Genomic DNA, 27,202 nt, shown 5'->3' on the forward strand with positions numbered 1-27,202 from the left:
ATAATTATACAGTAAGCCAAAGTTTTTAAACTCAGAAGTCTATTTTGACCTTTAAAGCCTATGTGAAATTACCAAAATGCCCCTACGATGCATAGTTTGGTTATATAAGATATATTTCACATATATAAATACCCTACTGATATAACTTATAAAAATGCATATTTTTACTGATTAAATCAGACCTAGATCTCAGTTTAGTATTTAAACTCTTTTATGGGCATTAAAATTACCAAAATGCCCTTATGGGACATATTTTGGTTTAAATTGCTTTTTAGGCATATATGTTAATATATTACTAATGTATTAACATATTTTGAGCATAATAATGATTAAGACCTCTATATAATTTATTTGGTTACCCGTTACGCGTTTATGCGTTCGGATCGGTTTACGTGACTAGTTTACATAAAATAGCCAAAACGGGCTTAACCTTATCATTAAAATCTCAATTTCCAGAATGTATTTAGTCTACCCATATAATACAAGTATCCAAGCTTGTCGGGTCAAAATCATATTCTAACCCGGTCTCCGCTTAATCTAGCGTTTAGAACCATAAGTTTTCCTTCTAGCTAGCCGGTCTAAGTCCTTGACTTAATTAAAGACCCGTTAGCATCCTAATAGGTTAATAAACCTTCTATACATATTAAATAGCTTCCGGTATAAGGTACCTTCAAAAAGCTTTAGGAATTTTACTGCTAGCATCAGGTAAATACTTTTATCTTATTTTCCCTTATACGGGCTTGGGATACGGTATTATAATAATACCGCTTGGTCGGGTATGAGATTATTTAATCGGATTGTGATGTAATAAATCTGCATAACCCGTTTTAATCTGTATTGTTTTATAACATAAACATTGGGGGTTAACGACCGTGTCCTGGATATCCTCGGCTCATTTAAATTATTAATGGCCACGACCTATGCACGGGGCGCAGGCATGCACCTGACAGATGCAAATGCTAAATATTAAATTACCCACAAGTTGGGGATAACTCCTTTGTGGGTTCTATAAGTGGTGAGTCAGTTATCATGTCCGGCTTCCAAACCGGCCCCACATGTATGACAAACATGTAAAACTGTATACAAGATTTTCTTAAAAATTGTCCCAAGTTATAAATGGTTTGTGCCATGTGCACTTAAATCAATTTTCATAAACATTTTCAAAAGAGGCAGTTAATTGTATTTACCAGTGTAAACTGACGTACTTTCATAAAGATTGATTGACAGGTACCTCTCGAAATAGGCTGGAGCTATAGGGTGTCATAGAGGATCTTGCAAATCCATAAGATACCTGAAGTCTGTTGTATTTGTTTCTTTGTACATTTATGATCCGCCTGTGGATCTTATTACATTCCAGTCTTTATATTCTTAAACTCGGACACTCAGACAATATGGTTTGTAATAGTTTATTCACCAAGCCTTCCGCTGTGCTATATTATTGTGTGTATTGACAATGATGATATCAACTACGTCATGATACTCCCCTCCAGGCCCACCGGTAATATGTGGAAATATCGGGGTATGACAGGTTGGTATCAGAGCCAACATTGAGTGAATTAAACACTAACCTTTTGTGTTTAATCTCAATGACACAATAAAGCACATTCCTTAGACTTTCGAGTCTAGGCCATGACCTAGGATTTATTCTTAACTTTCATTTGCTGTTTATATTTTATTTTGTTTTGATTTCTTGTTTTGTCAGGAAGTTCATCAAAAATGCCTCCCAGAGTTAGAGGAAGATGAAAAGGTCCCATGCGAGGGGGACCATCAGCGGCAGGACCATCGCACCGATGCACTCCGTCTGCGTGCCTTTCCAGTTCTGACTCACACGATCTGTGGGGTCACTCCTTTGAGCCGGCGAGACATTCTGTCTCGTTAATCTCTTCACCCTCTTTCCGTCCATCTTTTGGGCTACCTGTTCCAGACGAGCTCCAACACTCGCACCATTCCCAACACTCCCATCACTCACACGAGTCTCACCAATCGTACCATTCGTTGCACTCCCATTCGTTCCACCATTCGGATTCTACCTATTCGCCGGCACAGTTCAATCCGGATGACTATGTCAATGACTTCCTTGGCTACAACCCTTTGGGTCCTGAGGACCACTTTTCTTAGGAAATGGAGATGGACGACGACCCAGATCCGGAGATGCAGACTGGAACACCGGGCCACCCAATAACTATATCTAGTGGATCTCCATTTCAGGGATCCCCATACCGTGGGCCTGATTCTTTCCAGGAGAGAATGGCCACCTTTGATTGGTACTTTACACCATCGTACCATAGCTCTCCAGCCCAACCACCTTTGGTTGAACCCCAGCTCCAGGCAGTTTCGCCACCACCACTTCCTGTTGAGGAGCAGCCTCAGCAGCCACCGTAGCCACCTCCCGAGCCTTCGAGGCGAAGGAGGAACACACGTATATCCGTGCGAGGAGGACCACGTTATAGTTCTCCTCAGGGTTCGAGTTCATACCCTCCTATTCCAGAGGACCCCCAAATGGGTGGGCCCTCGAACGCGGCGCCGGAGATTGATCCTCCGCCAGCTTCTTATGCACCACCACAGTCGCTTATGGGTTTTGACAACCTAATCCCGACATACCCAGGTTCTTCTGGGTACAATCCTTTTGAAAACCCATCGGGATATCCATCAGACTATGGAACCCAAGACCCGTACCTTACCGCTTCACAATACCATCACCTTTACCCTTCTTCTTACCCTCAAGTTCATCCAACTGGATACCCAGCGCAGGTTATCAATACCCGCCATACCAGCAACCTCCTTCCTTCCAACAACAGCAAACTCAAGAAATCCTTCAGAGATTAGATAAGGTTGAACACGAATCTAGAAAAAGCAAGAAGGAACATGGTAGCTTTATGAAGGGTCTTGCAAACCTTCTTAAAGGAAAGAAGAAGTAGGGGATTGTTTAATTTTCTTGTGTTGTTTGTAATCATGTCCCTGTGAGGACATTAGTTTATTTTCAGTATCAAAGTCCCTGCGTGGACTTATTTTCCTATTTTTGTAGCCCCTGCGTGGGCAGTTTGTCCTTTCTAAGTCCCGTTTAGGGCACTTGTACTAGTTTCATGTTTAATGAAGTTTATCTTTGGTTTTTAAATATGTATTTTATTACATCATGTTATATCCTTTCAATTTATAACTGATCTGCCAAAGAAATTCTTAAAGGTATAACCTAGCCAAAATATTAACTGGCTATGATGGTACAACCTTTTTAAGATAGAAAATCTCTATTAACATCTGAGAACATGTTAACATTCCAAGCTATGCGGTGCGTGAAACCACACAAGCTTCCAAAAGGTACTTGGATCTTTCCAAGTCATATATATATAGCCTAAATGATTAATGTAAATTATGGCTAATAAACATCAATATGATGTGTACACCAAGACATCCATTAGAGATGTATGCTTATAAGCAAAGGTGTAATAATGACATTGAAAGTTCTATTTATAAACTTCTTGTCAAAAAGGCGATGAACTTTGTTCGACCCTTAAAAAGATCACTGATCCAAGGGATCATTGATTATATTCTAATCGTCCCTGTGACAAGCTTTCTAGGCTAGTTAAATGTCCTTCGAGACGAGCCTAATGATAAATGTCTTTTACGACATTGACAGTTGTGAATTTTATTTCCTCCTGTCTAATAAATATAAAGAATATTATATTCTATTTGATTATTAATTATTGCTTAAACGGTCTAAATGGTTTAATAGTACCATGGCCATCTGATCATCAACGCGATGAATCAAAATATATAATTTAAATATCATCATTTTTTGATATAGTATTCAGAAATGGCTGGCTCGGATGAAGCAAATAGTCATCCTGCAGACGGGAACAACACCAGGATTAATATCACTGGTGCCGAACTGCAAGCAATGATCACCGCAGCAGTTTCTCAGGCGGTAGATGCTAAATTTAAAGAGCCAAGTATTACTAGGTCTCAAACTCATTCGAGATCTCATTCTCAACCTCGTACCCATCAGAAAAGTGAGTCTCAGCACTCATCCAATCAGGGTAGTGAACCCAAGAGGCAGATAGTCCTCGAGTCGACTCCTAGGTACACCAAGGGTTGTACCTATAAGTACATTGTCTCCTGTAAGCCGAGGGATTTTACAGGAGAAAAGGGAGCGATTGATTGTATGAAATGTTTGGACGAGATGGAGACTGTAATAGACATCAGTGGATGTGCTAAAGAGGATATAGTGAAGTTTGTGTCACAGTCCTTCAAGGGCGATGCCCTTACTTGGTGGAAAGCGTTAGTGCAAGCCACCGGGAAGGTTCATTTGTACAAGCTTTCTTGGGAGAAATTTGTTGATTTGGTGAAAGACATTTACTGTCCTTAACATGAGGTAGAGAGGATAGAGATTGATTTCCTCACCCTGGTAATGAAGGATCTGGATTGTAGATCCTATGTGACTAGCTTTAACTCGATGTCAAGGCTTGTACCATATCTAGTCACTCCTGAGCCCAAACGCATTGTGCGTTTCATTGGTGGTCTGGCCCCTGAAGTAAAGGGAAACGTTAAGACCTTTAAGCCAGCCACTTATAGATCCGCTGTGGATCTGTCATTGTCCCTCACTTTGGATGTGGTGAGGAGTAGGGCGAAGAAGGCTACTGATGAAGGGAAAAGGAAAAGAGAGGATGACCAGTCTCCTCAATCGAACAAAAAAGGCAAGGGGAACTCTGGTTCAAAAAGGGGCAGTCGAATGATAAGCCCAGGTGTAAGACATGTCATAAGAGGCACTTTGGGAAGTGCAACCAAGACCACAGGCCAAACCAGGTGGGATCTGTAAAAAGAAAGGGCACAAGTCCGTTGAGTGCCGGAATATCAAAGATGCAACTTGCTATGGTTGCAATGAGAAGGGGCACATTAAAACCAATTGCCCCAAGAATGCAAAGAAGCCCGAGGAGGCAAAGAAAACAAATGCAAGGGTTTTCCAAATGCAAGCGAGGGAAGCGGTAAATGACGAGAACGTTATAACAGGTACCTTCCTCATCAATAATAACTATGCTAGAGTCTTATTTGATTCCGGTGCTGATAAATCTTTTGTAGACCATAAGTTCTGTAAGATATTGAATTTGCCTATTAGGACTCTAGACATAAAATATGAGGTAGAGCTTGCTGATGGTACCTTAGAAACAGCTTCCACTCTTCGTGATGGATGTTCAATATCCATTAAGAATCATTCTATCCCGCTATCCCTCTTGCCAATGAAATTGGTCGGGTTTGATATAGTTTTAGGCATGGATTGGTTGTCGCATAACCAAGCCCAGATTGCCTGTGATCAAATGCTAGTTATTATCAAAACCCCTTCTGGTGAATCAGTCACTATTTAGGGAGATACACAATATGGATTACCCAGTAATGTGTCTATTCTCAAGTTATCGCAATGTATGAAAAGTGGATGTGTCATTTACATGGCACAAGTGACTGTAAATGATCCAAAACCGAAGATTGAAGACATTCCAATCATCTCGGAATATTCTGATGTCTTTCCTGACGAATTACCTGGATTACCTCCCGAGAGGCAAGTGGAATTCAGGATAGACATTCTACCAGGATCTGCACCTATTGCACGAGCTCCTTATCGCCTAACACCTACGAAAATGAAAGAGCTCAGAACTCAACTGGACGATTTACTAGAGAAAGGTTTTATTCAGCCCAGCTCTTTGCCCTGGGGAGCTCTTATTCTGTTCGTGAAAAAGAAGGACGGATCAATGCGCTTATGCATTGATTATCGTGAATTAAATAAGGTAACGATCAAGAATCGTTATCCTTTTCCCAGGATCGATGATTTATTCGACCAACTCCAAGGGGCGAGCTATTTCTCGAAGATTGATTTGAGATTTGGGTATCATCAACTCAAGGTTCGAACTGAAGATGTACCGAAGACAGCATTTAGAACAAGGTATAGACATTTTGAGTTCTTAGTGATGCCTTTTGGGCTCACTAATGCGCCTGTAGCATTCATGGACCTCATGAATAGAGTCTGCAAACCATACCAAGATAATGTAGGATTGTGTACGGACCCAAAACGAGTCGATCAGAGGCGTTCTACACAATATGAAAGGCGGAAACAGACATATTGTGTGTGATTCAGCAAGATATTCACTTAAACTGTCTTGTTTATTGATCTAGTAACAATTTACACCACGGAGACACCTCGACAGAGCTTCGCCGTCGGAAAACACCTTGCTAATTCCGTTCCAATTAAAACAGACCTACCCTTATTTATAGACATGGTAATTCCGTTCCAAACATACTCAAACGGAATCAATACAAACGAAATTACAAACATAAACGGAATTATATTGTAATTCCATGCGGAATTACATTTTGACATCTTCAAGCAGAATTAACTCATACAAGCGGAATTAGCTTTTTGTCTTGATTTCTCGATCTTCATGCCATGAACAATGCAAGACTCGATACAAGACGAAGTCGACAGACGTATGCACCAACAGACTCCCCCTCGGATGTTGACGAGTCTTAAGTGTTGAGTCTTCAACGTCTTCAGTCTTTATCAGTCTGACTGCTCTCTTCGAAGTATCTTGACAATGTAAAACTTCTATCTTTTCTTTACTCTCTTCTTCAGCATCAACAGACTCTCCTTGAACAATTTCATCTTCTGTCTTTCTTTTACCAGGATCTGAACTTGGCTCTATCTTCGCTTCAATTCTCTTGATCAGACCTCTTGATTCCTTAAGTTCATCAGTTCCAGAATCGTAATCTGGCTCACATTCTACTAAGGTATCTTCAGACTCCCCCTTTCGATATGCTAGAAGCTTTCACAAGATCAGGATCGTGACCTGACTTTTTACTCAAACTCAGAATCCAGGCTATCCTGCACATCCTCTACCTCATAATAAATTTCACAAATTTAACATTTGACAAATTTATATATCAAGACTCCCTCTTAAATTAATCCAGAGTGATTTTACATTTTAAAGCTTCGGATGACCACTTGCAGGAAAATATTTGAACATTTTTAGATTCAGCAAACTCCCCTTCAAATTGATTATCATGTTCAGCACTTGGAATTTTGAAAATCAGCCTTTCAACACCAGTTTGTCGAAAATCTTTTTGTATTTTTCAAAACTTTATGCTAAAACACTCTTAAAATCTTTTTGGAATTTTTGAATAAAATGAAATGCAGAAATATTTACAGACAATATGTTTTTGTGAGTTTGTGTAAGAGGATCATATCAGTTTTTGAGACAAATCACCAACACCGTTAAGCTTTAGACATTTTAAGTTCTAAACAATTCACTTAGATTGTCAGTATACTGGTCCACTTAAATTTTCACATAAAGTTTAACTGTTTCGAGATATGAGATTAGTGTTTTAAGCACTTAAACTTATTCGTGTGTCCTACCACTTGAATATACTCCTGTATCCAGATCCCAATATTCAGTCTTACAGGTGAATATACCTAGATGATATCTGTTAAAGGGTTAAATGCAAAATCGTGAGAGCTCAGGTCAGAACTTCCGTTCAGCAAAGAGATGACGGCTCGTCTTTTGGTGTGTTCCCTTTAGAGAATCTTTTCTTCAACAGCACATGATTAGCATTTTCAATGTTTCATCATTTTTGTACTGAGGGCAGCGCTATATTTTAAGCAAATGCAAAGTATTATATGGGGACTAGGCCATTGCTTCCGCAAAATCAGAAGTCCCGGGATAATACCCCAGATATCACTGAGTATAAAGACCTAGTATCTCAGAAAGAGGACCTTTCAAACAAGATTTCGGGGGATACCCATATATCCGAGAGATGTTCCCCACGATATAAGCAAGTTTGAAATTTAGATTTATATCCCGACAACAATCTACTGAATGTATAAAAACCTACTGGCACATCCACAGTGAGATTGTTTATCACATTTTGACTTCCTAATTCTTTAGCATGTTGTGATAGTCCACTGATGTACTATCATTTCCTCTTTTTCACAACAAAACTCAATTTGAATTTTATCATGTTTTTGAATTTTTCAAATTTTCTAATGTTTTTGGATTTTCTGAAATTATTTTTCTTAGTCCCCCTAAAATTCAAATACTTTAAAGAAACTTGAAAGGCAAACTGTACAAGTAAATTGACAACTGTTGTGAATCGCTTCAATTCGCCATCCATTTGGCATAAACAATTAGAACTTCCCCTTACAACAAACTATTTTCTAATTATGATTTCAAAACACTTAAGTTTGTTTTAATCAAAATGATTTTTCCGGAAAACAAGTTTTGCTGATTTTACCACTTGTAGGTTGGGGATTAATTCATCACTTTGTTTTCACCCACTTGTAGGTTCACAAACCAAACTTATAGAAAATCAAGTAAAACTAAATGTCCTTGATTTACCACTTGTAGATATACACAATCAAATCTGATATAAACAATAATGTCGATTCCTGCTCCACTCTTACCAACCTTGGTGCTCCGGCAAGTCAGGATTTTACTTGTGAAAAACTGCCATCCAAGCCTGACTGAACTTGGATGTTTCCTCCTCAACTTCACTTGGGTAAAAAGTTTCTTTCTTTGTTTCATAAAAGTCTTTTACCCCTTTGACCTTTCCCTCAACCATTTTTCCAAAAATCTTTTTCACATTTCCATTAAATGCTTTCTCAACATCAAATTCTTTCTTTTCAGAATAGAATTGATTTGAGATCTCAACCTTTCCATCTTTTGATTTAAAATTCTCAGCCTTCAATGATGGAAAATTCACATCATCCACTGGAGGCACTGAGTTTTCTTCTTTAACCTCAACCTGTGGCTCTTCTGACTTTGTGGAATCAGGTCCATTGCCATTTTTTACATCAAACTTTTTAATATCTTCATGAAACTTCTTAACAACCCACAATTGGTTGTCATTCTTAGCTCTCTTTTTATAAAAATGTGTCTTTGAACACTCACCAACTTCATATGTTGAATTTTCAAAAATTTTAAATTTTTTAGTTGGTGGTTCATTTTTCTCAACAACTTTTTCTTTCAGTTTGCAAGAAACTCCCTGTTTTGTTTTTGTTGCTTGAGAACAGTTCCATGCAATTTGACCAACATCATTGCATTTGTAACAGGTTCTTGTTTCCTTCTTCCGATTAGCCCCATTCTTCATTTCTCTTGCTTCTTGGCAAGGAAATCTCTGTTTGATTGCTTCCAGAATGAGCTTTTTGATTCCTCTTCACAGCTTGTCCCTGGAATAAATTTTGTATTCGTTTTAGAAATGTTTTCATGTTTATAATTTTCAGGTGGAATAAAACCTAAACCTTTCTTTTTAAAATTACCGTTATAGTTTGGTTTCTTTTGAAAACCAGAACCAGAACTTTAACCTTTTTTCTTGTTTAATCGTTGTTGAACTCTTGAAGTGTACTTTTTAGGTTTTTCTTTAAGATTTAAATCTTTTATTTTAGAAATATTGATTTCTGTTAGTTTGAAAACCTTTTTGATCTTTTCAAAATTAACACTTCTTATTGGAAATTCTTCATCAGAATATAATTTGTCAGAATCTATCAAAGTATATGCCACTTTGATTGGTTCGTCATTCAAATTAGATTTTGATAACAGAAACTCTTTACTATAAACCCGTTTAACCGACGTCTTTGAACAATTGACTGACGAACTAGAACTTTCAGACTCGGACTTTGACTCAGACTCCTCATCTTTATCCAACACTTGATCGACCATCTTTTCTATTAACTCGGACTCATGATCAGTATCAGACGATGTAAAAGTGACGTCAATGTTTTCTGGTAACTCATCGGTTATATCGGACTTTAACTTTATATTGACGGCCTTTTTCACTTGCTCCTCATTTGGTTTTCTGGGAGAATATCCTTCCCAAATCGGAGGCGGACACTTGTTATAACTAACTGATGTGTGTAAAATGCAACATATAAATTACATCAAATAAGGCATAAAACTAACCCTTTTTAAGTACTAATGTTGGGAAAAGAGTGTTTTTGTCTTCCTTTTGTATTTTCAGGATGAAATGAGCTCAAATTCACAAAAGAAGCAAAAAGACAGCTAATTCTAACATAAATACAAGAAAAGGAACAAAAGTAGATTGCCCGACCCCTCAACGGCCTCCTCCCAAGCAAAGAAGAGAAATCAGAAGACTGAACACGCCCCGTGCTCAGCCAGCACGGGGCCGTGCCCAAGAAGCAGCAGAAAAGACAAACCTTTAGAAGCTTCTATTGCCCACCACGGGGCCGTGTCCAGTGAGCACGGGGGCGTGGCGAAAGTACAGCAGGTGCATTAATTGTAATTGCGAATTACAATTAATGAAGAGAGAGAGTGTCAGACGGGCACGGGGGCGTGTCCAGCGGACACGGGGCCGTGCCCAACCTTCTGTTCAGCCTATAAATAGGAGTGCTTGGTTTCATTTCAACTCATCCCTTGGCACACCACCTCTCTCACACTTCATCCACCACCCACCACCACCATAACACCATCATCCACCACCATCATCCATTGTCCATCGTAGAGTGTGTAAGTCGTCTCGGGATCCAAGATTGATCGTAAGAGTTCTTGACAATCAAGGCCATGTTTGCCTAAGTCTCTTACATCACTTGGTGAAGACAAGTGTTTAGTATAATACTTTTTATTTTTAATCTTTTGCACTTTTTATTTGGTTTTGTATTAATGACTTTAATAACTAGTTACTTATGTTGAAGGTGATCTTTCCTTATCGTTTGTCCGTGGTGTCTTGGCATTATTTTACTGTCTATATAAAATAAAAGATTTTCACCATTCATATCTCCACGGTCTATATGGAGGTATGTTGGCTACCTGGTCGGGGGTTAAGGGAACGGTTTGGTAAGGGTCTTGCCCTTGTTCAGCGTTTAGAGGTCCTGCAAGGGACCTGGGTCAAATTTAGTAGGATCTCCTTCAATGCCCATAGGTATTGGATGGAGGGGATCCAAACTATTTGACCCCCTCATAAGTTAACTACTATTAATACTATAACCCGGCTATTTAGGACTGTATCCCTGCTTACTCAGACTACTTAGCCGAGGGTAACGTCACCGCCAAAAGCGAGGCCTACCACAATTTGCATTAATAACTTAATTCATTATCTTCCAATAATCCAACCCTTTAGGATTGTATCCTTGCTGACTCAAACTACTGGGTTGAGGGTAACGTCGCCTTCAAAAGAGGGGCCTACTACAATAACTAAGATAATCTCTTAAACAAGTGCAAAAGTGCGAAAATAATCAAAGGTTATACTAATACACGAGTCGGATCCAAGTGATTTATCTTGTCTATCTGTTTTTATTTTATTTTTATTTTTCAGCATTTAGTTAGTTTTTATTTTCTTAGTTTAAAAAACCTTTTCTAACTTTTTGATTTGATTAGACGTTGAGGATTAACCGGTACTAAAAGCTCTTGTGTCCTTGGACGACCTCGGTATCTTACCAACACTATACTACGTCCACGATGGGTGCACTTGCCCATATGTGTGTTTAGTGTTAGTAAATATCGTGTTTTATAAATTTAAAAATTGGCTAAAAGTGTAAAAAGGGCTTAAAATATACATCAAAAATATATTACACCTAACGCACATCAAGTTTTTGGCGCCGTTTCCAGGGACACAAGGATTTTAAGAAAGTTAGGAATCAACGGCCTAATCATATTTTTATTTTTCTTTTTAATTTTTAGGATTTTTCTTAGTTTTTCAGCTTCTGCAGAGCTCAGCACGGGCCGTGCTTGGTCGGACACGGGCCGTGCCCAGCATCGTTACTGGCAGTTTTTAGTTTTCCAAGTTATAGAAGGCTGACCACGGGGCCGTGTCGGTGCAACACGGGGTTGTGTCCAACTTTCCAGTAACTGGGATCTGGAAAACAATCACTGTAACTTCGACCACGGGCCGTTTCGCTGAGCACGGGGCCGTGGTGAACCTTCTGACCAACATTCTTTTCTGTTTTTATTGCAGGACTTGGAACCAGACGCCAATCCTACATAGTGTATGAGCTCTAGTTCTAATAAGGACATAAAAGAACCTCTAGAAGAACCCGAACGCTTTCTCAGAAAAAGATTAAAAGCTAAAAACAAAGAGAAAGTTTCGGGTGATCCACCTCCAATGGCGGACCAACGTACCCTCATGGATTATCTACGACCCACCGTAGGTAACCTAGGCGCCGCTATCAATGCCCCGAATGTTGAAGCTAATAACTTCGAACTTCGGCCGCATTTGATACAAATGCTCCAAAACTCCGCAACCTTCCATGGGCTTGCGGACGAGGATCCCCATCTACATATTACTAATTTCTTAGAAATATGTGATACCTTTCGGATCAATGGAGCATCAAATGACGCCACCGCCTCCGAATGTTTCCTTCCTCACTAAAAGACCGAGCAAAAGCTTGGCTCAACGCCCTCCCAGCTGGATCGGTAAACACCTGGGATGAACTAGCCCAAAAATTTCTATATAAGTATTTCCCTCCGGCTAAAACGGCTAAATTAATGACTGAAATTAATACATATTCACAAGAGGACGAGGAATCCTTATATGAAACTTGGGAAAGGTTCAAGGAGCTATTACGCAAGTGTCCACATCATGGCCTTGCGATATGGCAACAAGTATCCACTTTCTATAATGGACTGTTGCCACACACAAGGCAGACACTTGATTCTAGCTCCGGGGGACTTTTAGGTAATCGCCGCCCGCATGAAATATATAACCAAATTGAGGAAATTGCTCAAACCAATTTTCAATGGCACACCCCCCGAGGCAATAAATCTATTGCCCCGGGCGCCCATAAGGTTGATGAAAGCACTTCTTTACAAGCCCAAATCGAGGCCCTTTCTTCAAAAATAAAAAAAATAGAAATGACAAAAACAGTCTCGGTTATGGCTTGTGAAGGGTGTGGTGGGCCACATGAAAATTGGAGTTGTATGAAAGAAACGGACGATCAACAAGAATCGGTAAGCTACATTGATAATAGACCTAGGCCGTCGGGTCCTCCAACGGGCACTTACAACAAAGGATGGCGAAACCACCCAAACCTTGGTTGGAGAGAACCCGGCAATAGTAGTAACCAACAAACCCAACGAACAAACTTTCAACAACCAAGAAATGAGTCACAAAATTTCACTCAACAACAAAGTGGACGAGAAAGGCTTGAAGATACTGTATCTCGCCTCATCTCCGACACTGAAAAGAAAAACTCGGAAAGATTTCTACAATTAGAATCAAATTTTAGAAATCAACAAGCTAGTATTCAAAACATAGAAAAACAATTAAATCAAATAGCTCAAAATTTTTCCGAGAGACCACAAGGTGCATTACCTAGCAATACCGAAACAAACCCAAAAGAGCAAGTCCATCTCATCACATTACGAAACCGCACCGTGGGGCCTGCAGAAGCGCCACCGCCGACAGAAGAAACGGTACCCCCGCCTCTACAGGAGAAGAACTCCCCTCCGTCACCAGAGCCTACCAAGGCTCCTCGAGTCCCGTACCCCGGTAGGTTAATTCGTCAAAAGACCAATGAGCAATTCGCAAAGTTCGAAAGTCTATTAAAACAATTGCATGTCAATATTCCTTTTATTGATGTCCTAACCCAAATGCCCAAATACTCCAAGTTTATGAGGGACTTCCTCACTCATAAAAAGAAAATTGAAACTTTGCAATTAGTTAACTTAGGCGAAGAATGCTCTGCCCTCGTACTCAATAAACTTCCCCAAAAGAAAATCAATCCCGGAAGCTTCACGATTCCCTGCTCAATCGGGGAGTCCCCCGCTCGTAATGCACTAGCCGACGTTGGGGCTAGCATTAACCTCATGCCCTCATCAATGTTTAAAAGACTCGGCCTAGGAACAACGAGTCCTACGAAAATGAGCATACAACTTGCTGACCGATCCGTCAAATTCCCGCAAGGTGTCATCGAAAATGTCTTGGTAAAGGTAAGCAAATTCGTCTATCCAGCCGACTTTGTCATACTCGATATGGAGGAAGACACCGAGGTCCCCCTCATACTAGGGAGACCATTTCTTGCCACCGCACAAGCAGTGGTAGATATGAATGACGGAACACTCACCTTGAGGTACGGGGACGATGAAGTAAAATTCGGAGTCGGGAAGAGAATAGAAGACGACGACCCGGTCAACTACATGAAGGTTATTGATTCAAGTTTGGATGCTGCTCTCCGACGGTGTAACATGGGACGCCAAGCATCCCACTCAGAAATTATATAACCTCACATTGGGTCTAGCCAAGGACCCTTATAAACGTGGCGCACCACGGAGGCATTCCGCGGAACTATCCTTAGTTTAGTTTAATCTTTTAGTTTTAATTTGCAGGAATAAAACACACTCATGGTGGTAAAGGATGACAAAGGGAACGAGAAAAATGGCCCCATGCACAAGAACGAGGCAACCCGTCACAAATTTCTCCATTACAGAAGGCTCAACACGGGCCGTGCTCAACCAACACGGCCCCGTGCTGAACCCCCTGCAGAAAAATGCCCAGTTCAGGTAACTGGACACGGGCCGTGTTCACCAGACAAGCCCCCGTGTCCAGGCTTTTGTCTCATTTCTTTAATTTCTGTTACTGGCACCTGAACACGGGGTCGTGTCCGGTCCCCACGGGGCTGTGTCCAGACTGCCAGTAACACAAATCTTTGCTTTTTAACACCAAATTACACATTCAATCAACCTAAAAATTTATTTTTGGGACACATTGAGGACAATGTGTAATTTAAGTGTGGGGGGGAAGCTAACACCTTGAAATTTTGCAAGTCCTAACAACAAGCCTTACACAAAACTCTATTGGAACCGCTAAACACCCCAATTTTTTTTCAAAAATTTTCATTTTTTTTACTTGTCTAAAGTTTAAGTTAGGTATCCTAAGATTAATAAGGTTATATTTTTATAATTTTACAACCGAAAGCGTCGTGATAACAAGAACCAACATAAGAAAATTATGAAACGGCACGACAAGCTTAGTTAAAATTTGATTATATATGCTCGATCACATAAAAACTCATTCCCACAAAAGTGAGTTTTGAGCCTTTATTGAGCATACAAATTTACATCTTTAGACTAAATGCTCATTTTTCGTTTCTTGTGTGAATAGCCGCTTGGTTCTTACAACTCTAGAACTTGTCATGACGATTCATTCCCGGTCCTTACCAACTTAAACCGAAGTAAGTAAATGATGGAGGCATTAGGACTAACCATTTTTCTTTCTACACCATTATTTTTCAATTTTTTTTACCACCTACCCAAAATCCCCCCTAGTTAACCCCTTTGAGCCTAAACCTTTCATTTCTTTACCCTAAAACCCTTTTTACCCACAAAAAAAAAAAACCCTTTTTATTTTCACCCTTTATTTTAGTAACAAGCTCGGTTTTTCGTAAGCTCAGTTTTTTTTTGTGATAAAAAAATGATGAAGTTAAAAACAAACAAAGCTATGAAAACAAAAGCTTGTTTGGAGAAATACTTCAAAATAAAAAGTCACTAAAAACAAAGTGTTTTACGAAAACCGACACTTTTTACGCTTTTCGCCCTTGTACTAACCACTAACCCAACCACCCACCTTTAGCCCAAGCCTAACCCTTCACCCAAAAAGTCCTCTTGATATTTACAAAGGTATATAGTTAAAAAGGAGGAGGATTGATTGCTTGGCAAGCTTATGGTAGGAATAAGTTCCATGCCGCTCTCGAGTGATTCACTAAAAAAAAATACACCTTCGGCCAAGTGTTGAGTGATTTCTCCCGTGAGGTATGTGAACTTGTATATAAATGAAATTTTAAAAAGGCATGCTATGCCCAAATAAGTAATTTCTCTTATGAAACGTTCTAAATAAATCATAACGAATAGGATTGTAAATAAATAAAAATAAAACCCAAAAAGATCTTGGATTCCCGACACTCTATGACAAGCCAAAAACCTTCTCTTGTACCCATTCCATTTGGGAGTGTAAGCCACATATTTAAAGAGTTTTGCTTGAGGACAAGCAAAAGTTCAAGTGTGGGGGTATTTGATGTGTGTAATGCAACATATAAATTACATCAAATAAGGCATAAAACTAACCCTGTTTAAGTACTAATGTTGGGAAAAGAGTGTTTTTGTCTTCCTTTTGTATTTTCAGGATGAAATGAGCTCAAATTCACAAAAGAAGCAAAAAGACAGCTAATTCTAACATAAATACAAGAAAAGGAACAAAAGTAGATTGCCCGACCCCTCAACGGCATCCTCCCAAGCAAAGAAGAGAAATCAGAAGACTGAACACGCCCCGTGCTCAGCCAGCACGGGGTCGTGCCCAAGAAGCAACAGAAAAGACAAACCTTTAGAAGCTTCTATTGCCCACCACGGGGCCGTGTCCAGTGAGCACGGGGGCGTGGCGAAAGTACAGCAGGCGCATTAATTGTAATTGCGAATTACAATTAATGAAGAGAGAGAGTGTCAGACGGGCACGGGGGCGTGTCCAGCGGACACGGGGCCGTGCCCAGCCTTCTGTTCAGCCTATAAATAGGAGTGCTTGGTTTCATTTCAACTCATCCCTTGGCACACCACCTCTCTCACACTTCATCCACCACCCACCACCACCATAACACCATCATCCACCACCATCATCCATTGTCCATCGTAGAGTGTGTAAGTCGTCTCGGGATCCAAGATTGATCGTAAGAGTTCTTGACAATCAAGGCCATGTTTGCCTAAGTCTCTTACATCACTTGGTGAAGACAAGTGTTTAGTATAATACTTTTTATTTTTAATCTTTTGCACTTTTTATTTGGTTTTGTATTAATGACTTTAATAACTAGTTACTTATGTTGAAGGTGATCTTTCCTTATCGTTTGACCGTGGTGTCTTGGCATTATTTTACTGTCTATATAAAATAAAAGAGTTTCACCATTCATATCTCCACGGTCTATATGGAGGTATGTTGGCTACCTGGTCGGGGGTTAAGGGAACGGTTTGGTAAGGGTCTTGCCCTTGTTCAGCGTTTAGAGGTCCTGCAAGGGACCTGGGTCAAATTTAGTAGGATCTCCTTCAATGCCCATAGGTATTGGATGGTGGGGATCCAAACTCTTTGACCCCCTCATAAGTTAACTACTATTAATACTATAACCCGGCTATTTAGGATTGTATCCATGCTGACTCAGACTACTTAGCCGAGGGTAAAGTCACCGCCAAAAGCGGGGCCTACCACAATTTGCATTAATAACTTAATTCATTATCTTCCAATAATCCAACCCTTTAGGATTGTATCCTTGCTGACTCAAACTACTGGGTTGAGGGTAACGTCGCCTTCAAAAGAGGGGCCTACTACAATAACTAAGATAATCTCTTAAACAAGTGCAAAAGTGCGAAAATAATCAAAGGTTATACTAATACACGAGTCGGATCCAAGTGATTCATCTTGTCTATCTGTTTTTATTTTATTTTTATTTTTCAGCATTTAGTTAGTTTTTATTTTCTTAGTTTAAAAAACCTTTTCTAACTTTTTGATTTGATTAGACGTTGAGGATAAACCGGTACTAAAAGCTCTTGTGTCCTTGGACGACCTCGGTATCTTACCAACACTATACTACGTCCACGATGGGTGCACTTGCCCATATGTGTGTTTAGTGTTAGTAAATATCATGTTTTATAAATTTAAAACTTGCCTAAAAGTGTAAAAAGGGCTTAAAATATACATCAAAAATATATTACACCTAACGCACATCACTAACACTCTGTTTCTTACCAGTATCCTTCTTCTTTGGATAAATTCAATCATTTTCTTCTACAACTACCTGCTCAGCAAATTTATCTTCCTCACTATGTTCAGAATTCCTTTCTTGATCAACACTTTCACATTTCTTCTTTTTCAGTTCTTTTGTTGCTTGTTTCTCCTTCAGCTTCTTCAAGCGATCTGCAAAATAAAATTGAAAACGTTCAGGAGATAAATGAGTTTTTGCAACATTAATATGCCTTTCCTCCTCATCATCACCACTGTCATCAGTTGGAGATTGATCAGAACTTATTTCCTTTTCTGAACTATCATCTGAAGAACCAGAATCAGATGGTGTTTGAGCAAAAACTGTTGTTCTTTCTGAACTTTCATCTGATGAAACAGACTCTTCATGACAGCCTTTTTCACTTGCTCCTCATTTGGTTTTCTGGGAGAATATCCTTTCCAAATCGGAGGCGGACACTTGTTATAACTAACACTCTGTTTCTTACCAGTATCCTTCTTCTTTGGCTTCTCATCTTGAAATGCTTCCATACCTGCAACAGTTGGATAAATTCGATCAATAAAATAATCAGAACTAGAATAACGTTGCAACAGTCTTCTAATTCTTTCATTTTCAATCTTCTCTGTTTCCAACTCTTGTTTTAGCTTTGCACATTCCTCAATGTAATGATTGATAGCTTTTTGCTTCGACATCATCACTGCATTCATCATAGTCAATGCATCTTCTCTTTCAGAATTTGTCTTCTGTAGACCAGTCACTGTTCTGTTTAACACGTCATACGACTCTTTCACATAATTGAGATTGAATAGTAATTTTTCTTTCATCTTTTCAAACTCAGTCAACTTTTCATCTTTCTCTCCACACTGCTTGCAAGGTTCCAAGCATTTTAGACATGGTTTGGTGATCTCAACAATCTTTTCTACTTCGATTATCTTCTCTACTTCAATAACTTTTTCAACTTCAATCATTTTCTTCTTCAACTACCTACTCAGCAAATTTATCTTCCTCACTATGTTCAGAATTCCTTTCTTGATCAACACTTTCACATTTCTTCTTTTTCTGTTCTTTTGCTGCTTGTTTCTCCTTCAGCTTCTTCAAGCGATCTGCAAAATAAAATTGAAAACGTTCAGGAGATAAATGAGTTTTTGCAACATTAATATGCCTTTCTTCCTCATCATCACCACTGTCATCAGTTGGAGATTGATCAAAACTTATTTCCTTTTCTGAACTATCATCTGAAGAACCAGAATCAGATGGTGTTTGATCAAAAACTGTTGTTCTTTCTGAACTTTCATCTGATGAAACAGACTCTTCATGACAGCCTTTTTCACTTGCTCCTCATTTGGTTTTCTGGGAGAATATCCTTCCCAAATTGGAGGCGGACACTTGTTATAATAAAACTCTGTTTCTTACCAGTATCCTTCTTCTTTGGCTTCTCATCTTGAAATGCTTCCATACCTGCAACAGTTGGATAAATTCGATCAATCAAATAATCAGAACTAGAATAACTTTGCAACAGTCTTCTAATTCTTTCATTTTCAATCTTATCTGTTTCCAACTCTTGTTTTAGCTTTGCACATTCCTCAATGTAATGATTGATAGCTTTTTGCTTCGACATCATCACTGCATTCATCATAGTCAATGCATCTTCTCTTTCAGAATTTGTCTTCTGTAGACCAGTCACTATTCTGTTCAACACGTCATATGACTCTTTCACATAATTGAGATTGAAAAGTAATTTTTCTTTCATCTTTTCAAACTCAGTCAACTTTTCATCTTTCTCTCCACACTGCTTGCAAGGTTCCAAGCATTTTATACATGGTTTGGTGATCTCAACAATCTTTTCTACTTCGATTATCTTCTCTACTTCAATAACTTTTTCAACTTCAATCATTTTCTTCTTCAACTACCTGCTCAGCAAATTTATCTTCCTCACTATGTTCAGAATTCCTTTCTTGATCAACACTTTCACATTTCTTCTTTTTCAGTTCTTTTGCTGCTTGTTTCTCCTTCAGCTTCTTCAAGCGATCTGCAAAATAAAATTGAAAACGTTCAGGAGATAAATGAGTTTTTGCAACATTAATATACCTTTCTTCCTCATCATCACCACTGTCATCAGTTGGAGATTGATCAGAACTTATTTCCTTTTCTGAACTATCATCTGAAGAACCAGAATCAGATGGTGTTTGAGCAAAAACTGTTGTTCTTTCTGAACTTTCATCTGATGAAACAGACTCTTCATGACAGCCTTTTTCACTTGCTCCTCATTTGGTTTTCTGGGAGAATATCCTTTCCAAATCGGAGGCGGACACTTGTTATAACTAACACTCTGTTTCTTACCAGTATCCTTCTTCTTTGGCTTCTCATCTTGAAATGCTTCCATACCTGCAACAGTTGGATAAATTCGATCAATCAAATAATCAGAACTAGAATAACTTTGCAACAGTCTTCTAATTCTTTCATTTTCAATCTTCTCTGTTTCCAACTCTTGTTTTAGCTTTGCACATTCCTCAATGTAATGATTGATAGCTTTTTGCTTCGACATCATCACTGCATTCATCATAGTCAATGCATCTTCTCTTTCAGAATTTGTCTTCTGTAGACCAGTCACTATTCTGTTCAACACGTCATACGACTCTTTCACATAATTGAGATTGAAAAGTAATTTTTCTTTCATCTTTTCAAACTCAGTCAACTTTTCATCTTTCTCTCCACACTGCTTGCAAGGTTCCAAGCATTTTATACATGGTTTGGTGATCTCAACAATCTTTTCTACTTCGATTATCTTCTCTACTTCAATAACTTTTTCAACTTCAATCATTTTCTTCTTCAACTACCTGCTCAGCAAATTTATCTTCCTCACTATGTTCAGAATTCCTTTCTTGATCAACACTTTCACATTTCTTCTTTTTCAGTTCTTTTGCTGCTTGTTTCTCCTTCAGCTTCTTCAAGCGATCTACAAAATAAAATTGAAAACGTTCAGGAGATAAATGAGTTTTTGCAACATTAATATGCCTTTCTTCCTCATCATCACCCTGTCATCAGTTGGAGATTGATCAAAAAAATTTATTTCCTTTTCTGAACTATCATCTGAAGAACCAGAATCAGATGGTGTTTGATCAAAAACTGTTGTTCTTTCTGAACTTTCATCTGATGAAACAGACTCTTCATCATGATTCTTCTCATTAACACCAACCACTTTCATCCATTCTGTAAACAAATCTGGTTCTTTAACAATTTTTGCAATAAGTGCTACTGTTTTTGAATCAGGTGGAATGTATTTATCCCAGCTGAATCCTTCTGCCACCTTTTCATCATCTTGATCAATGATACCATAATAAGCTTTTTTATTTGCATCTTCGATCATTCTAGCATGTGTAGTTTGTGGTTCCTTTTGTTGATGTGGTTGATGAGCAACTTGTTGATATATGGCTTTCCGATAGTAATCATCTTTTCCAAACGGATTCTTTGTTCCACTTGCCTCTGGATTTTTGCATTCTCTCTTGAAATGACCTTTCTCCCTGCACCGAAAACAAGTAACTTTAGATTTATCAAAACCCAAGTAGAAACATGTGCATCCAAAAAATCATTTCTTCTCAAGACACTTGCTAAACACCATTTAATATCCATGAGCTCCATTTATTCAGCATCAATCTGATCGTAATCCTCTTTTGTCAGCATAGGATTTCCGATCCTTCCTGCAACCAATCCCTCATAAGGTTCTAGCACTGTAGCAAGTAGTGCCATGTGATCTTTAGCAACTTCTTCAGAAAAACTTTGACCATTCGGAAGATTCAATGCAATGTTGCATTATATCACACAACCATTTCCATTTTTTAAGCTTTGTGACTGAAAACTTGAAGTTGAATTCTTCGGATTAACACTTGGATATGAAGAGACTCCACTGCTACTATTTAGACTTTGATTGACTGAACCAGATGAATTTTCAGTACTGAAAGCAGTTTGAATTTTCGGACTTGCTTCAATATCCTGAACACCCCCTTTGAAGTACATCTTAACATCTTGTTGTGCACTTGGATTGCTCATTCTAGCAATCTTCTATTGCTCTAGATCTTGTCCTTCAATCTTTTCGATGAACTAAGAAATTGTCAATCCATCATATTCTCCGGTGTTCTTTAAGATCATCAAAAATGTACCCCACTCTTTTTGTGGTAGAGCATCAGCCAATTTGTCAACCCATTCCTCACGTTCTTTGTTGATATCTAATAAAGACATTGACCGGACTAAGTGACAATATCTTTCAATTAATTTCTTTGTGTCTTCTCCCGGCAAACTTGTAAACAAGTCAAATTCTTTCTTTAGCAATGCCTTTTAACTTTTGATCATCTTTTCACTTCGTGCAAACTTGATTCGAAGTGCTTCCCAAATTGAACGAGAAGTCTTATCATGTTGGAGCAATATAAAGATGTCTTCTTTAATAGCTTGCTGAAGTAAACTTATCATCATTTTTTCAGCTTTGTACATATCACGTTCTTTGTCTGTAAATTCAGAAATCTTTTTCTCTACTCCCAAATCTGTCCGTGGTAGCACATACTTTTTCTCGATACACTCCTAAGATCTCAAGTGATTTACCTGAACCCAATTTTCAAACCGATCTATCCATCCATAGTACTCTTCAATGCCCATAAGCTTCGGGGGTTTTTGCATTGTTCTGGTTTCGTTTTCCATGTTCATGCTTTGAGTAATGGCAGCCGGAGTAGTCGGGGATGTAGCGAAAGCGTTGTAAAATTCTTCTTCCATGATTCGGTAACAAACTATTCACAACAGACACTTTCAAACGAGATTAACCTGTACACAAACTTCAAACGGAATTAAGACTCAAACGAAATTAGCAATTCAAACGAGATTACCTAATTTCGTTTGAACTGTCCAAAACGAAATCTCATTTCATGTGGAATCAGTGATCAAGTTCAAGCGGAATTAACTTTAAATGGAGTTATAATTTCGTTTGAAAAAATTTCAAGCGGAATTACTAATTCCGTGCGGAATTAGCTATGATTTCAAACGGGATTAACCTCAAAATGTAATTCCGTGTGGAATTAAGGTGCAATTTAACGCGGAATTAAGCTGATGTCATCATCTCCGATCTGATGTTCAAGCGAAATTATCAAATTTATCAGAATGAAGTCGAATTAAGGTCCAATTTTCTCAAGGATTTGTTAAAAACATGATTCCGATTATGATATGAGAAATTCAGATCATTTTGACTGTTAAAACTTGTTCAATTGAGAAAAGAAGGTGTAGAAGATAGAAAACGAGATGAAATCAAGCTGAAATCTACAGAACTCCTCCTCCTATGCACTGATACCACATGTAGGATCGTGTACGGACCCGAAACGAGTCAATCAGAGGCGTTCTACACAATATGAAAGGCGGAAACAGACATATTGTGTGTGATTCAGCAAGATATTCACTTAAACTGTCTTGTTTATTGATCTAGTAACAATTTACACCACGGAGACACTTCGACAGAGCTTCGCCGTCGGAAAACACCTTGCTAATTCTGTTCCAAATGAAACAGACCTACCCCTATTTATAGACATGGTAATTCCGTTCCAAACATACTCAAACGGAATCAATACAAACGAAATTACAAACACAAACGGAATTATATTGTAATTCCGTGCGGAATTACATTTTGACATCTTCAAGCGGAATTAACTCATACAAGCGGAATTAGCTTTTTGTCTTGATTTCTCGATCTTCATGCCATGAACAATGCAAGACTTGATACAAGACGAAGTCGACAGACGTATGCAATAACAGATAAGTTTGTCATTGTCTTTATAGACGACATACTTATTTACTCTCGTAGCCAAGTTAAGCATGAAAAGCACCTTCGGTGTATCTTAGGATTGCTTCGACAGGAGAAGTTGTATGCTAAATTCTCCAAGTGCGAGTTTTGGCTTCGCAAAGTCCAGTTCCTTGGACATGTTGTTAGTAAGCAGAGCATCCAAGTAGATCCTGCCAAGGTAGAAGCTGTTATGAATTGGGAAGCACCTAAGACGCCTACGGAAATTCGCAGCTTTCTGGGTTTAGCTGGATATTATAGAAGATTCATTGAGAACTTCTCAAGAATAGCTGCACCCTTAACCTCTTTGACCCGAAAGAATGTGACATTTGACTGGGGTCCGAAGCAACAGGAATCTTTTGAGATTCTAAAGAAAAAATTGAGCAATGCTCCGGTATTATCTTTACCGGAAGGAGTAGAAGAGTTTGTTGTATACTGTGATGCTTCACACACCGACATGGGGTGTGTACTTATGCAGCGAGGCAAGGTGATCGCCTATGCATCACGACAACTAAAATTGCATGAAAAGAATTAAACCACCCATGATTTAGAGTTGGGTGCTGTTGTATTCACACTAAAGTTGTGAAGACATTATTTATATGGAACAAAATGTGTGATCTACTCGGATCACAAAAGTCTTCAACATCTGTTCAATCAGAAAGAGCTCAATATGAGACAACGCTGTTGGATGGAAACTCAGAATGACTATGATTGTGAAATTCGCTACCATCCAGGTAAAGCAAACGTGGTCGTAGATGCTCTAAGCTGAAAGGAAAGAGTTAAACCAATTAGGATCAATGCCAAGAACATTGAATTGAAGAATAGTCTGAATGAAAGACTATTAGCTGCACAGAAAGATGCTGTTTTGGAAGTTAATCTTCCAAATGAAAAGTTAGGTGTAACTGCTGAACAGTTAACACATGGGAAGGATGGAATCCTCAGAATGAATGGAAGAATTTGGGTTCCTATTCAAGGAGGACTTCGAGATGTAATCCTCCAGGAAGCCCACAACTCCAAGTATTTAGTTCACCCTGGAGGTGATAAAATGTATCAAGATTTAAAGGCTAATTATTGGTGGATAGGTTTAAAGAAATCTATTGCCACACATGTAGCTAAGTGCCTGACATATGCTCAAATTAAAGCTGAACATCAAAAGCCATTAGGTCTTCTACAACAGCCAGAACTCCCTACGTGGAAGTGGGAGATGGTAACCATGGATTTTATAACCAAGTTACCTAAAACGAGGCACGGAAACGATACCATATGGGTTATAGTTGATAGACTGACAAAGTCAGCACATTTCTTGCCCATCAAGGAGACTCATAGCTCCGACAAGTTAGCCCAGTTGTACGTTAATAAGATTGTGGCTCTTCATGGCGTACCCGTGTCTATTATCTCGGATAGAGATACTAGATACACCTCTCATTTTTGGAAAAGTTTCCAACAATCTTTGGGCACGCGTTTGAATTTTAGTACTGCTTACCACCCTTGGACTGATGGACAGAGTGAGCGTACAATTCAGACTTTGGAAGACATGCTTCGTGCATGTGTTATGGATTTAGGTGGTAGTTGGGATGACCACGTGCCATTGATCGAGTTCTCCTATAATAATAGCTACCATACAAGCATTCAGGCTGCGCCTTTTGAGGCATTATATGGTAGGATGTAGGACCGGTTTTGACTCCGAAATGATTGCGAAACCAACGTATGACGTGCGGAAACCGTACACGAACGTGACCTAACACACACGATGTAATATAAACGTGATTCTATTAGAAATGTAACAAGAACAATCACCTTGAATCACGTTCTCTCTCCAGATTCTCTCTCTAGATCTAGAGCTCTCCAAATGTCAAAATGAGCAAAAGTCCTAAAATTATGACATAACATCCCTATTTATAGGCCTTGGAATTAATGAGACTTCTCATTAATTACCAAAATGCCACCTTGCTAATTCTATCTAATTATTACAATATAAGTTTGATTTCTTCGGTTTCTCGCTACGGCTTGGATTGACGAAGGCGATAGACATAAATGCACTAACAGACTCCCCCTTGGATATTGCCGCAGTCAATCTCGTAGCGTCTTGTCTTTCTCTCTCTCTTTGAGTCTTCTTGAAGCTTTAACACGTTTTCATCAAGATAGACTCTCTCTTGTTCGAACAGAATCCCCGTGGATCTGTCTTCAGCTTCAGCTCCCCCTTTCTGTAGACTCTTCTCTTCATCAGGCTCCCCCTTTCGTCAAGCTTCCGTGCTTTTGGGATGGACACCTTGCTTTTCGTATACAAGCTCTTCTAGGATAATTACATGTCTCCTTGAATCCACGCTTCCTTTTGCGTTGAGCTCGTCTTCAGACTCCCCCTTAGACTCTGTTGTCGGGATCGTAGTCTGGATTAGTATCTACAACTCTCAAACATTTATAAGTACACACATTTTGAACATTCAACTATCCAGGAATTTTGATCTGGCTCTTTTAAACTTTCTAAATCAAGATTTCGGCTTTAAGATATAATAATATAAATATATCTAGAAATATCTTGACTCTCTCCCCCTATCAACAAACTTTATAGATTTAGCAGTATTAAGTATCCAAAATCGAAAACTGGCTCTTTTACAGATTTTAACAATATAAGAATCCAAATCCTTCACGGTTAATCATCCAAGTCCAACTTAATGACCTTGGAAATATCACAAACTGTTTTTTATTTTAGATTTTAAAAATTTTCAAGTTTCAAATTAATGAACTTATTTTATTTTCAGAAACACGATCAGCATACTTAGATTTTGAAACTCAGCACTCAGACATCGGTTGTCGTAACTAAAGTGAAATCAAAATCTTTTTGGATTTTTCTGAAACATAAAGTAGTAAAGAAATATTTACAAACATATTTACAGACAATATATTTGTTTGAGTTCATGTCAGAGGATCATATCAGTTTTTGACAAATCACTAGTACCATTGAGCTTTAAACACTTTCAGTTCTAAACGATTCACTTAGATTGTCAGTATACTGATCCACTTAAATTTTCACACAAAGTTCAACTGATTCGAGATACGAAATTAGTGTTTTAAGAACTTAACTTATTCGCGTGTCCCACCTCAGAATATACTCCCGTATCCAGACTCCTATATTCTGTCTTACAGGTGAATGTACACTAATGATATCTGTAAAGGGTTAATGCGAGGCCATGAGAGCTCAGGTCAGAACTTTCGTTTAGCAAAGAGATGATGGCTCGTCTTTCAGTGTGTTCCCTTTAGAGAATCTTTTCTTCAACAGCACATGATTAGCAATTTTCAATGTTTCATCATTTTTTATGCTGAGGGCGGGCTTTATGATTAAAGCAATGCAAAGTATTATACGAGGACTAGGCTATTGCTCCCGCAAAATCAGAAGTCCCAGTATAATACCCCAAATATCATCATGCACAAAGACCTAGTATGTCAGAAATAGAAAACCCTTCAAACAAGATTTCGGGGGTTACCCATATATCCGAGAGATGTTCCCCACGAGAGAAGTAAAGTATTGATATTTAGGTTTATATCTCGAAAACAATCTACTATGCGTGTAAAAATCTACTGGCACATCATCAGTGAGACTGTTTATCACATTAAAACATTCCATTTCTTTAGCGTACTGTGATTGTCTACTGATGTACTATCATTTCCTCTTTTTACACAAAAACTCTTTTTGA

At 38.7% G+C, this 27,202-nt stretch overlaps 1 non-coding gene across 1 annotated transcript; it reads right to left on the reverse strand.

The window, feature by feature from the left end:
- Positions 1-12,467: 12,467 nt before the first annotated feature.
- Positions 12,468-12,574, reverse strand: LOC118486905. The gene has a single exon (XR_004880072.1). It is a non-coding gene; the product is annotated as a small nucleolar RNA R71 (small nucleolar RNA).
- Positions 12,575-27,202: the final 14,628 nt, after the last annotated feature.

The sequence above is a fragment of the Helianthus annuus genome, chromosome 14, assembly GCF_002127325.2.
Source record: "Helianthus annuus cultivar XRQ/B chromosome 14, HanXRQr2.0-SUNRISE, whole genome shotgun sequence".
NCBI lineage: Eukaryota > Viridiplantae > Streptophyta > Magnoliopsida > Asterales > Asteraceae > Helianthus > Helianthus annuus.